Here is a 13054-nt window from a genome sequence, read left to right as displayed (position 1 = left end):
ATTTATTTATTTTTCATCGTTTCTGTTTTTTTTTTTTTTCCATTTTGGCAATAAATTACTATCCAAACATTTACTATGTTCAAGTCATCCTATGTATAATGGTGTTTAGTGAACTTAGCTTAAACATGGCTGCTGACAGAAAGGGAATTGAACCAGCATGTTGTTCCTGCAATGATTGTATGTGTCTGTTGTTTCACTTAAGGCTTTTGGAATTTTACCTAGGACTATTTTGTTGTTGTTGTTGTTTGTCTGTTTGTTTTAACAATATAAATGTTTTTTAATGTTTCTATGTATTTAATATACATTTAACAACTGAAAGCGAAATTGTCAATCTACAGAAATAATAGTAAGAAACAAAATTTAGCAGCCATATATATTGTTTTGGGTTTTTTCAATAAAAGCAATGCATACGTGTTTCTAGAGATTCAGAGATACGGATAGCCATGAAATTGAGATGGCGCAATATACAGCAACTTAAAAGCAAGCCTAATCTCCCTAGTCCTAGACATCCTCACAAGTTAAAAATGATGGTTATTCCTCCCAAGAAACAGGTGTGCTGCAGTAAATGTCTCTCTAGCTTTGCAAAATTTGAAAATTACAAAAGGGTTATATGACCTCTGTTTCTTGATCTTTACAGAGCAGAACCTGCAGTCCCACCTCACACTCTTGAGTAGATGGACATTTTAATGAGAGCTTGTAAATGTTTTATTTAACAGTTGCAGGTGATCCCAGTGGTCAAGTGGTGGATATCCAGGACCCAGGAGCAAGATCAGCCCAACCTCTTAGCTTCTCTTTCTGACTCCAAGAGGGTGAATCGCCCTCTTGAACGGGCCCTTGACGTTTCGAGTGATAGAGCCGCTGGTGTGATCCATAAATTCCACAGGCACCTGGGTGCATTGTTCCTGCGAACCGGTTCTGCCCAGCACTTTGGTTACCCTAACCAGCTTGATAGGCCGCACGCAGCTCGTGTCCATGATGGCGGCAATATGGCAGAGATTTTGAAGTCTCTCCCAAAGTCCATTTGTGAGAGTCACATTTCAGTGTTGAAAACTGAACTGAAAAAGAGAGTGCCTTTATACATGGATTGTCACTATTACTGGGTAGATTAGTCAGTCAGTGGTTTTGTTCTATGTAACCTGGAACCTACACTGTTCTTTTCCTGTTGAGTTGTGAAGCACATAAAATCCTACAATCACTAGAAGCAAGCATCGTGCTCTTACAAGTGTCATGCTTTTGGATTGTCTATCTTCCAGAATCAGGAGCTTTATAGATTTTCTTTTTATCACAAATAATGCAGCCATGAATATTCTGTTACACCAGCACAAAAAAAGCTTAAGACGGGGATGGTAAATTAGCTTAGTAGGTAAATGCCCTTGCTGCAAACCTGAAGACATGGATGGAATCCTATAATACACATTATGGAAGGAGAAAACCAACTCCTGCAATTCATCCTGTCCCTCTGTTCATCTCACTACATTATAGTGTATGCATGCCTACACATATATGAAAAATAAATATATGTAACAAAATTTAAAATATTAAGCAAGACTAAAACTGCAGTTTTATTCAGTGCTGCATTTCTTAACTGCATGAAAAGAGCAAGGATGTTGTGTTGACCCATGGCTATTTTTACTTAAGAGGCCAAAAGGTGGTATTTGCAAAAAGTCCCTGATGTCTCGGCCATGTGCTTTGTGTTTGATTTTTTTCTCAACAAAAATAAGCTAGAAAAAGTTTCATAGCTCCTATTCTCATGGACAATCTGAAAAAAAGAAAAAAGAAAAAAAAAAAGCCTTCCTTTGCAAAGACTGAAATAGTTTCCACTGCAATAGCTTCCTCCTCAAGCATTTTTTCTCCTTTTATATTTTAGGACATTATCATATACTATAGAACTTTGTCAATTGAAATTTCAAGTGATGAATGATATAACTCACTGGTCAATGACTGTCCTACACTCATCTGTAGACAGAGATAACTCCCCTGGATTTTCTTCACTTAGAATGAGTAACATGCTGTAAAAGTCTCACCAATAGTTGTTAGCATTTCTGAAAATCTTCGAGTGAATTCATGTTGCAAATATTTTACCGCTCTAAGTTCAAAGTCCATGGGTCCATGAACAGTGAGTTTACTATAGCAAGAACTTGTTTGAGAATTGTGTCATCAGCTCTCATACATGACTTGCTTGCTTTTGCCATTCTTTCCCCCTTTTATATGATGGCATTAAAGCAGAGCCTGTGTTGTCACACTTGCTGGATTAGTCACACAAAGCTTAGGAATGTTGCAACAGCGAAATGTGGCAATTTCAGAGCTTAATGTGAAATGTAAAAGCATTGATCTTTGGAAAATTAGTTTTAGAAGAAATAGGCAAAAGGGGACTAATTGGGAGTGGGTTTTCACTATTTTCTTGCCATTGACAGTGTTTTAAAACCACAGCACCAAAGGCAACTAGAACATTTAACCTGTTTCTAGATCCAGGGGACATCTTGTTTTCTTCCCCCCCCCCATCATGTTAAGTTATATTACCATCCAAACTCTTTCCTTCTTTGATTGTTTAATTTTTGGTCTCATCTTTTCTTTTTTTTTTTTTTCGTTTTTTTTTTTTAAATTTTTCATCAATTACACTTTATTCATTCTGCATCCCCCCATAAGCCCCTCCCTCCTTCCCTCCCAATCCCACCCTCCCTCCTCCCTCTGCTTGCATGCCACTCCCCAAGTCCACTAATAGGGGAGGTTATCCTCTCCTTTCTGATCTTAGTCTGTCAGTTCACATCAAAAGTGGCTGCATTGTCCTCTACTATGGCCTGGTAAGGCTGCTCCCTGCCAGAGGGAGGTGATCAAAGAGCAGGCCAATCAGATTATGTCAGAGGCAGTCCCTCTTCACATTATTCTGTAACCCAATTGGACTCTGAACTGCCCTGGGCTACATCTGTGCAGGGGTTCTGGGTTATCTCCATGAATAGTCCTTGGTTGGAGTATGAGTCTCTGGGAAGTTCCCTGTGTTCAAATTTTCTTGTTCTGTTGCTCTCCTTGTGGAGACCCTGTCCTCTCCAGCTCTTATTATTTCCCAGTTCTTACCTAAAATTCCATTCACTCTTTTCTTAATTGTCATTATTTGTCTGTGTGGTATAGGTGGGTATGTATATGTGTATTTATGTGATTGTGCCCTTGCTTGTAAGTGTGCATGAGGAAAACAAAGACCAATGGCAGGTGACTTCCTCTATTACTCTCCACCTTATTTTTGGAGTCAAGATTTCTTTTTGAACCTGAAATTAACCGTTTTAGTTAAAATGGATGACCGGTGGGGTTCAGGAATTCCCAGGTCTCCAATTCTCTGCTTGAGATTATGTGTGTGTATTACTATGCTTGGCTTTTCACGTGTTTGGTAGAGATTGAAGCTCAGGTCCTCCTGCTTAAGCTGCAAGTACTTTCCCCATGGATTCATCTCCTTTGCCCTTTTTCTTTTTAAACGGGGTATTGGTGGTTCGTGCTATGTTCAAATCTCAAGTTGGCCTAAAATTTACAGTTCATTTTCTTCAGCCTTCAACATGTTGGGATCACAAACAAATTCAACCCTTATTTTTAAAGTTCTTATATCATAACTGTACCACTTATAACTGCCATGCTATAAACAGTGAAGTAAGATATTTCTATTCTGTGTTTGCAAGTGGGGCTTTATGTTTATTTCTTTGACCATTAAACTGCAAGATAAATTCATTATGAATTGGCCTTATTATTGCAAAACTACAGCTGGGGATCTAGACATGTATTCTGTAGAGATGAGATGGGACCCCAGAGCTGGTGTTTATAAACTATCTTAAGTAATACTCGTGTTACTGGTCTGATTATCAAGGGAGTAACCATTAAACAAATATGGTCATACAGGAAGAAACTGTAAGTCTAAGCTATCTGATGAATGATCCTATTATAATCAAATATAGAAAAGAAAAAGCAGCAAGCACTTTCCCCATGGATTCCTCTCCTTTGCCCTTCCTTAGATTTATGAGATGGCTTCCTTTTGCTAACAATAATGCCTACCTCCTCATCTAAGCATCATGTGCTGTGCAGAAAAAGTACCACATACTTCAAGTGCACAGATTTCATCCTCACGACCATTCTATCTTGGTTGTATCAGGTTAACTATGAAGTATAGAACCTGTTTTTATGTTCATGTCACTGTCTTATGATAACCTGGTCATTGGGAAAGTGTTCAACTGTCTATCTCTTTATGTAGGACTCATAAAAATCAAAAAGCAAGGTCAGCAGAGTCTGAGAACTGAAGATATTTGCTTGCAATGTAGGCAGACAATCTAATGACTAAGGAAAGTGGGCTGCTATGATTGTTTGGCTAAATTTCCTTCTTTCAATTTTAACAAAATGGTATCTCGGACATGATATTGGTTTTTTTACTGATATGAATTCATGAGTAACAGAGTCACAGGAAGGTTTTAAATAATTCTTTCTATCAGGAACAGTTGGGGCCTGACCACAGAGCAAAGTGAGTACAAAGTTATTAGGAAAAAATATATTTCCGAACTTAAGATAGACAGAGAAAGGTGACAGGGAAATGGTAGGAAGGGGGTGTGAGGGTAAGATTGGGAGGAAAGGAGAAAGGGGTTGGGGTGAGGATGTAAACTAATAAATAAATAAATAAATAAATAGACAGAGAAAAATAATTAAAGGCATAAGGAGTGTGAATGAAAGTTTAGATTTTCCAAGTCTGACCTAGCCTGCTCTATTATTTATTGATTTATGAAGAGTCGGTTTCTATTTGAGAATCCCCAGGGAATGGTTACAGAATAAGATATTTGCGATAGTGTAGTATAAAAGCACTAAGAATGAAACAAATAAGGTAGAGAACAGTTTCAAAAATGTTATGACAAAGAGAGAGACTATGGAAGAGCAAGCTCATTAAAGGGATCGAGGAAGTAGCACCTTTGGAGAGGAAGGGCAATGCTGCTTCTTTGTAGTCGGTTGCTGTACTCCCATTGAGTTTATACCTGGCACTTCTTAATAAATATTAATTAAGTAATATGTTGTATAGGGGAGATGATTTGAAAACAAATAAGTTTACACAGTGTGTATATTTCCCAAAAGGACAAATAAAAATGAGCTCTTAAGAGGGGAATAGCTTTGGGTTTAGAAATCCATTGTTGGCTGTTGGGGAATGAGATTCAGATGAAATGAGAATGCACATGAATCAAACTATGGGGTAGGATATCTTCTTAGTTTAAATCATATGTACTCAGGATTTATTTTGTCATAGGAAACCAAAATATTTCTGGTCTGATAATATCTATAATCTAAGATAAATAAGGCAGCAGTTTGTTTTCTTTTCATCATCAATTGCTCCTAGAGCTTCATGTTTTACTGGAAAATATAATTAATGAAACCCAAGAAACAACATTGTTTCAACATATAATTCAACACACTAATTCAGTTCTCAGATAAAGTGGGTTTTGTCCCAGGTGCTTAAATATTGATTTCACAAGGAGCAATAAACAGCCACCAAGAGTGATATATAGTGTTAATTATTTTCAGTTAGTTTCCTAAGCATTAAATTGTGAGGCTTATGTACATATGTGAGATTGTGTGTGTGTGTGTGTATATATATATATATATATATATGTGTATGTGTGTGTGTGTGTGTGTGTGTGTGTGTGTGTGTGTAAAAATGGCATTTCTGTAAATCACAGCTTTTTTGACTATGGGCCAGATGACTGATAAATATATTTTAATGCAACCAATCTCTGAGTAGAAAAAAAAAATACTGAGGAATGCAAAAGACTTTTGTCAGCAATAAGCACATTGTAATAGGGAAATGTTAGGTGTGCCACTTAGGACTGTTTTGCTTTTAGCTTTGTTTACATACACATTTCTGTTAGCATCATTGTATTAAAGTACAACCTTTAGGTTCAGGAGAGAAAAGTAACAACAGCACAGAGTTAAGAAAAACATCAATTTACTCTGCAGGTACCAGTAGAATGTTTACTTCAGTACCTAAAATGAATGGTTATGTAGTACTCATTTACAGCATATTTTATTACAAGGCCATGGGATAGACTTTTGTTAGACTGAATATATAATCAGTACAAAAGTGATGGAAACTGCAGGTGAATCTCAGATACATTTCCTCAAAGTTAATGGATGTTTTTGATAGCTGACCTATTGCAACTGCACAGCATCAAACAAATCACAAACAATTGGAGTACAGAAAGAAAAAAAAATTTTGAATTCAAGGTCCCAATTTGTTCAGTTCCCTGTCACTACCTATGTGTGCTTTTAGGCAACCCACATTAGCTTTCTAATTTCTCGCTTTAAAAAAAAATCTATTTAAAAAGCCAATGTGGCAAACAATAAAAGATTCTTTTCAATGGGTATTCAAAAATATTTTTTTAAAAGTACAAATTTAGGAGGAAAAAAAGCTTATTCAGTAATATTAGTTTGGCCCATTGGTTTATACAGGTACTTACGTATCCAAATAAAGGTGTCAGGTTTGGGGTAGAAACTTTGTAAACCATGAAGGTAAGTGAAATATAACAACAACAATAACAACAATAATCATAACAATAATACTTCCTGTTGTTGCTATGATCTGTTGCTATACTTATGCGAGATGCAATAAAGAGGCATGATCTTTTTGAAGAAAGATTTGTGAATGGGATTAATGCCCTTATGAAGGAGGCCAAGAGAACCGTGGTTTCCTCTGACTTTGCAAACATAGATAGAAGATACAATCATTGGGAGGCTTCAGGTACCCCTCCACCTCCATAGCACCTTTGTCTTAAGATTCGTTTTATGATTGCTTCTCTTGTTTACTGATTAGTACACATAAGATATTTCATGTTATACTCGTCTGGCTGTTCTAATTCAGTGATGTGTCCCAGAATATATACAAATATTATACAAAACTTTCTCATTTGGGGGTTTACAATTACTCTGTAAGAACTGATAAAATATCAACTTTATTTTACAAAGAAATGGAGTTTCTTAAATTGGATATCTTGTCCTAAGTCATACGAAATAAATTGAACCAATGTTCAGACTAGAACTATTTGAGGCTAAGTGGCTAAGTTGGAAACTTTTCTGCCCTTCCAGGTTCAACAACCATTTTAAAGTGCTTTTCAAAATAAACACTAATCAGCCCTAACATTATCTGCATGCCTAGAAGGTAATATTCATAATTTGTCATGCTATCAATTATTCATCATTTAATCCTAATGGGGAACCTGACAGAGTCAGATTAAGTCAAAATTTTCAACCAGCCATGTACAAGGGCCATAAAGGATTTTTCTGAAAGACTGAAATGAGGTATTTTGAGAGAAATAGTATCATGAATAAGTCTGTTATTTGGATGAAGCAGGAAAAATATGGATTAAGTGCTATGTGCGAAACATCTTTGACATTTTCATTATTAGCCAGGGTGTGTACTTAAGTTTGGTTTGGTATTTTTTGGAATTATTTTGATTTAGCTCATCATATTAGATTTATGAAGGTGACAATAATGCAAATTATCAGAGAAGCAAACAGGACACATTTGCTTGACTATCATCACAGCAACTGTCAGACACTGAACTTAAAGAGCTTCAAGTTTACATCTGAGAGGTGGCGTGTTCTTTTCAAATGCAACCCCAGAGCATCATTCCTCATCTCATTCCTGTAATGTTTATTCAAGCTCCTAGCCTACTCCTTCCTCTGGTCTACAACCTTCCTTATCTATCTTATCTAATGAACAAAAGATAAACTCTAAACTCTAAAGTTAAAAAAAATATTGGTTAGTACATTTTTTTTAGAAAAATGTGGGTGGCATATTTATTTTAAATTATAAATGTTCTGTTTGTTTTTTTCAGGCACAGAATTAACCAAGCAAAATTATATGTGATGACATGTTTGTCCAAACTAAGACTGTCTAGGATAGTCCTGTGAAACCTATTACATTGTAAGCTCATTTAAAGATGTAATTAAAATACACACACATAAACAAAATCATTGGGTTGAAAGTGCTCTTTATCAACCTGTATGTTATTAAACAAAATTCCCAGTGCTGTGTAATGCCTTCCTATGAGTTGTCAGTCAGGCAGGCTACAGGGACTCCCTGAAAATACAGGTTATTGCCATTGCTGGAGGTTACCTACCAGAGTTTGATGATATGATCCTAAGGAGAAAGACAGCACACACTTTTGTTGGAGGATTTAAAGAAATTAAGCTGAAGTTGAACTGTAAACTTCCTCCCTGCTGGGTAGCTTTTACAGAACCTGTAGATTTTTCTTCTCTGCCATCCTGCTTCAGGAAAAAAACAAACAAACAAACAACAACAACAACAACAACAAACCGATCACCATTCTTACCTACCTGTGGACCTGAATACTTGACTTGCCAAAAAAAAATAGTGTCTCCTGTTGTAAGACTGTTACAACCATTATGGAGTAACCAACTTCTGTGTTAATACACACTGTACTAGACTGAAATGCTGCACAACACTGTAAGCTAGGTCTGAAGCTCATGGATGGAAAGCTGATAGGCCCAAATACGCTACTGTAATTTTGCTGTGTGATCATGGTTTCTAACTGAATTCTACATGTTTGTAAGTATAGGCTTAGAGTCATGCTGCTCTCAGTCTTGGTCAGAGAGTGTCTTCATGCAGTGGGCAGCAGTGAAGGTAGGGTCATCGCAGGTCATATCGATGACAATTAGTTTAGTGCTTAGTCCTACATGGGTCATTTATATCCTGCCTTAAATGGTTCAGGAAGGACTCTGGAATAGCATTCAGACACTTTAGAGGGGAGCACAGCAAAACAGTGTCTTCTGAGTGTAACATAACTGTTGAACTGATAAACCTACAGTAGCTGTCGTCATCTGTACAAGGATGCGTATGTCAATAATCTGCTGTAGATGGGGAAAATTTTCATGAGATACCATCCTTTCCCAAGTTAATGGTTGCTGCGAAGGGAGAGTCAATTTCTTTCTTGCTGTAGACACTCACTGATAAGTTGACATCACTCAAGTAAAGAAACCCCTACTCATGCTCATACAAACAACAGTTCATTACTGTTTCAGAATAAAAGGGCATAAGAAGGGAAGGGGACTTAGTAGGAAGAAGAGATTTGTGGTGTGGATAGGAAGGGATAAGAACGGAGAGCTGATCGTGAATATGGTCACATATGGCATGTGTATATATAAAATTGTCGAATAGTAAAGTAAATTATCTTATTATCTCAGGTTGTAAATCTTAAGTCATTACCTCATCCATCCACGTTAATTAATCCTTTACCAATGTGCTGCTTATGGGGTTATTCCCTAGGACAATTCTGCTGAATGAATCTCCTTCAAGTGGTATTATGTTCTTTTTTCAAAATGGTGATTATTATTATTTCTCTTTTTTCCTGTTTTCTATTTTAATTATTGTTAAGTGATGTGCCTTTAATGATCTATGTATCTACAGATCCTTTGTTGAATAGACTGTAATTTCTCCTTAGAAGATCTTCTAGCTATAATTCGCACTAGGAAGAGAGTGCTTAGAAATTTAACTAGTTCCCCTGGAAGCTTTAGCTCCAACCTTACTAATTTCAGCTGTTCTTTAGTTGCTCTAGTTCTATCTCACCCTTATTTCTTTTTAATTGTCTTTGTAATAGGTTAAAATCCAATAGGCTTTTAAACTGGTCATTTCTTGCCCCGAGTACAAAGAAGGATGGTGCATTTCCCAGAAGCCTCAGTCCTTCTAGTGATAACAGATGATGAGCCTATAAAATTTATTAGGCAGAAAAGAATCGAAACACCTGAAAATATTGTGCATCTCTAAAAACTAGATGCTCTGTCAAGCTGCCCTATTAATATTGTAGGATTTTTTTATTTTATTATGCTCATTAGCATTTGAATTTTGAGAAGTTGAAGCTGGCAGTGAATCAGGGATGAGACGGAGGAGTTCTTGTTCTTGTTTCGCAGCTAGGGAGGATACAGGCTCTGACAAAGAATGTACCCAACGGGGAGGCACAGCCCTGTGAGCCTGGGGAATTGTTTCCACCCGAATGCTCCCAGCTTGTAAAATCCATAACTTCCATGACCATTTTCAGATGGCAGAGCTAAGCAGCATCTGCGGAATCCACTATGATTTACACAGCTTTTAAAGCTAATGTTTCACAAACTAATCACTTTAGAGGTACGCATTTTCGTTTCCCAAACACAAACTAATCATGGGAGATTTTGCATTTCTAGTGCTTCTTGTTGGCATCCAGTTTTTCAGCATGTGAAAGAAAAATAGTCTAGGACGTACTAATGTAGCTGAGTGACCCAATTCTGTTCTTCAGGTAAAGATATGGGTGCTACTTTTAAATGGCCTATAAATACAATGTTAGCCAAACTAATTTAGAAGTTAGCTTGACCTTTAAAGACAATTGTCTCTGATAGCACTGAGGAAACAATCGGAGAGAAACACAGGATTCCTTAATGTTGGTGTACCTGTAACTTAAGAAAGGCAAATGGGCAATTAGTAAATATACAAGACACTGATTGTTTTCTGAACCAAGGTCAAAGGAAAGCATATATTAGCCAAGGCTTAACTGTTACAAGTTCGAAAAGCTACAATCTTTTTTTGAAAAACAATATTACACAACATGTGTGATAGTTTTTTGAAGTACAACTTCCTTTCTGGACACTGTTAGAGACATAAAGGGCTTAAGAACACTGTACATTAGCTTAAAGGAGGCAGTGAGCCCTGGAGTATTAAAAGCTGGGCTGTCAGTCACAGTCACCCAATGGAGGAAAAGTTAAACCCGTATGTTCTCAAGTTCACAGTCTCTTCACAATTCTTAAGCCATGAATTGCATTACTGTGGCTTGGGAAATGGCTCAATTTAGAAACAAAGCATTTGCTTTACAAGTGCAGAGATCTGAGTTTCAATCCCAGAAATCATTGAAAAAGCCAGGCTTGTTGTTGAGTCCATAACCCCAACACTGAAAACTCAAAAACAGGCACATCAATGGGGTTTACTCTAGCCAGTCTAGTTTAGTAGTAGGCAGTCATGGCAATGAGGGATCCTGTCTCAAATGAAATTGATTGATTTCCTGATGATAACAGCAGAAATGTCTTCTAACCTCACTATACATACATACATACGTACATACATACATCACACATACATACATACTGCACATGTGTGCACACACAAACACACACATTCTGCAAGCTAATGTTTAGCACAGAAATAAATTAATGTGTTTAGGCTACTTATAAAATCATAATACTAATGTCCACTGATTTTCAAAACAAATAGGTAAAAGATATCAGACAATGGACTTCATAGTCACATGGTGCTCACTGCCTGTGCTTTTCAATACAACTATCCCAGAAGAGAAAGATATGTAGGATCATTCATATACCTTGGATTCTGTTACAGTGGCAGGCTGAGCACTGGCTGATAATGAGTTCATCCTTACTGCATCACTTCTTTTCTGTAGCTCATCTGAGACTTATCAAAAGTTCGAAGAATGAATAAAGCGCCAAGACTGCATTAAATTATTTTCAGGGTTGCTGTTAACATAGACAAAGATAGCAACAATTACGTCAACCCAGCCCAGCTAAAGGTGGGTCTGTCGCCATGAACTGTCAGTCTTATCTGAAATTTCTAAATTTAGTCCCACGTGGTCTATATTCAAAAGAAAATATGTTTTCCCCTGGACATGGACAAATGAATATTTGACTAATGAAAACCAGTAAATTCTGTCCTTGGCTTCAAACACAAATCATTATGGTGGACTATTATGACACTTTCTCTTTAAGTCATTTATGACTATCTTGTAAAATTATAGTCAGACACACCTCAGTTTATTTTATGTTCCAACATTTTAACTAAAATGCCGATTTCATTAAAGATACAATCACAGTGGTAAAAAAAAAAAATATTGTCCCAAATGTCCACTCATCAAATCATTCATCATTTGGCTGGATTTAGACATGACTATGACAAATGGGTTGGAGTAATAGCACATAGGAGGAAACCCTGAGGCGGAATAGGAGAAATTCACAGCATTCAGGCAGAAGCAGAACAATTATGCTATTCTACCTAGAGTATGTAAGAATAATGTGGACTCATGGTCTGGGTCTTCCTGATCCACTAGCTACAGACCTGAAATCTTGTTAAGGCTTTCTCTCTTGTTTATCCTTAGCCAAAACAGCTGCTGCACTACTTTCTGATCAAGCTGGATTAATCATGTTCAAATGTGCTTTCTTTGGTAAAATATCTATTTATTAAAGGTCATTATATATACCAACCTACTTTTGAAATTATTATACTACAGAAGTTATTTTAACTTTACCTCCTCCATGTGTGGGGATATGCAACAAATTTGGAATAATTCTTAATTTAGTTAAAGTTTTATAAATATATATATAAAGTTTTATATATATATATATGTTTGCTTAGTCTTCTCTTAAAATGCAATTTTGCTTTATGCAACTTAATGCACAATGAAGGCATAGAAATTATTGTCAAAATTCAAGCTTTGTTTTTTTTTTACAAAATAATCTTTTTTTTAATTTTTTTTTAAATTTTCATCAATTACACTTTATTCATTTTGCATCCCCCCATAAGCCCATCCCTCCTCCCCTCCCAATCCCACCCTCCCTCCTCCCTCTGCTTGCATGCCACTCCCCAAGTCCACTAATAGGGGAGGTTCTCCTCTCCTTTCTGATCTTAGTCTGTCAGTTCACATCAAAAGTGGCTGTATTGTCCTCTACTATGGCCTGGTAAGGCTGCTCCCCCCCAGAGGGAGGTGATCAAAGAGCAGGCCAATCAGATAATCTTTTAATTAGGAAAGAAACATGCATGTTTAATCCCCACTTCAGAGAAGACAAGAAAAAAGGAAGGTATAAATAAAAGCACAGGAAAGAGATAAATATCTAAAGTCTGTAAAACACATCTGGTGTCACAGTATGCACTACTGATATTTTTCCCAGCTATACAGATTTGAGTTTCTCCAGAGGATTAAAATTTTCATTTAGAATTGTGTGTATTTAATCTGGGGAGATGGCTCAGCCAGCAAAGTGTCTACCATGTAAGCGTTAA

The 13054-nt window shown here is 36.7% G+C and overlaps 1 pseudogene; it reads right to left on the bottom strand.

Moving 5' to 3' along the window:
- Positions 1-769: 769 nt before the first annotated feature.
- Positions 770-974, bottom strand: LOC110544324 (small ribosomal subunit protein eS28-like; annotated as a pseudogene).
- Positions 975-13054: the final 12080 nt, after the last annotated feature.

The sequence above is a fragment of the Meriones unguiculatus genome, chromosome 5 (genome assembly GCF_030254825.1).
Source record: "Meriones unguiculatus strain TT.TT164.6M chromosome 5, Bangor_MerUng_6.1, whole genome shotgun sequence".
NCBI lineage: Eukaryota > Metazoa > Chordata > Mammalia > Rodentia > Muridae > Meriones > Meriones unguiculatus.
Note: the sequence above shows the minus strand (reverse complement) of the source record. Positions and strands in the feature narration are given on the sequence as shown.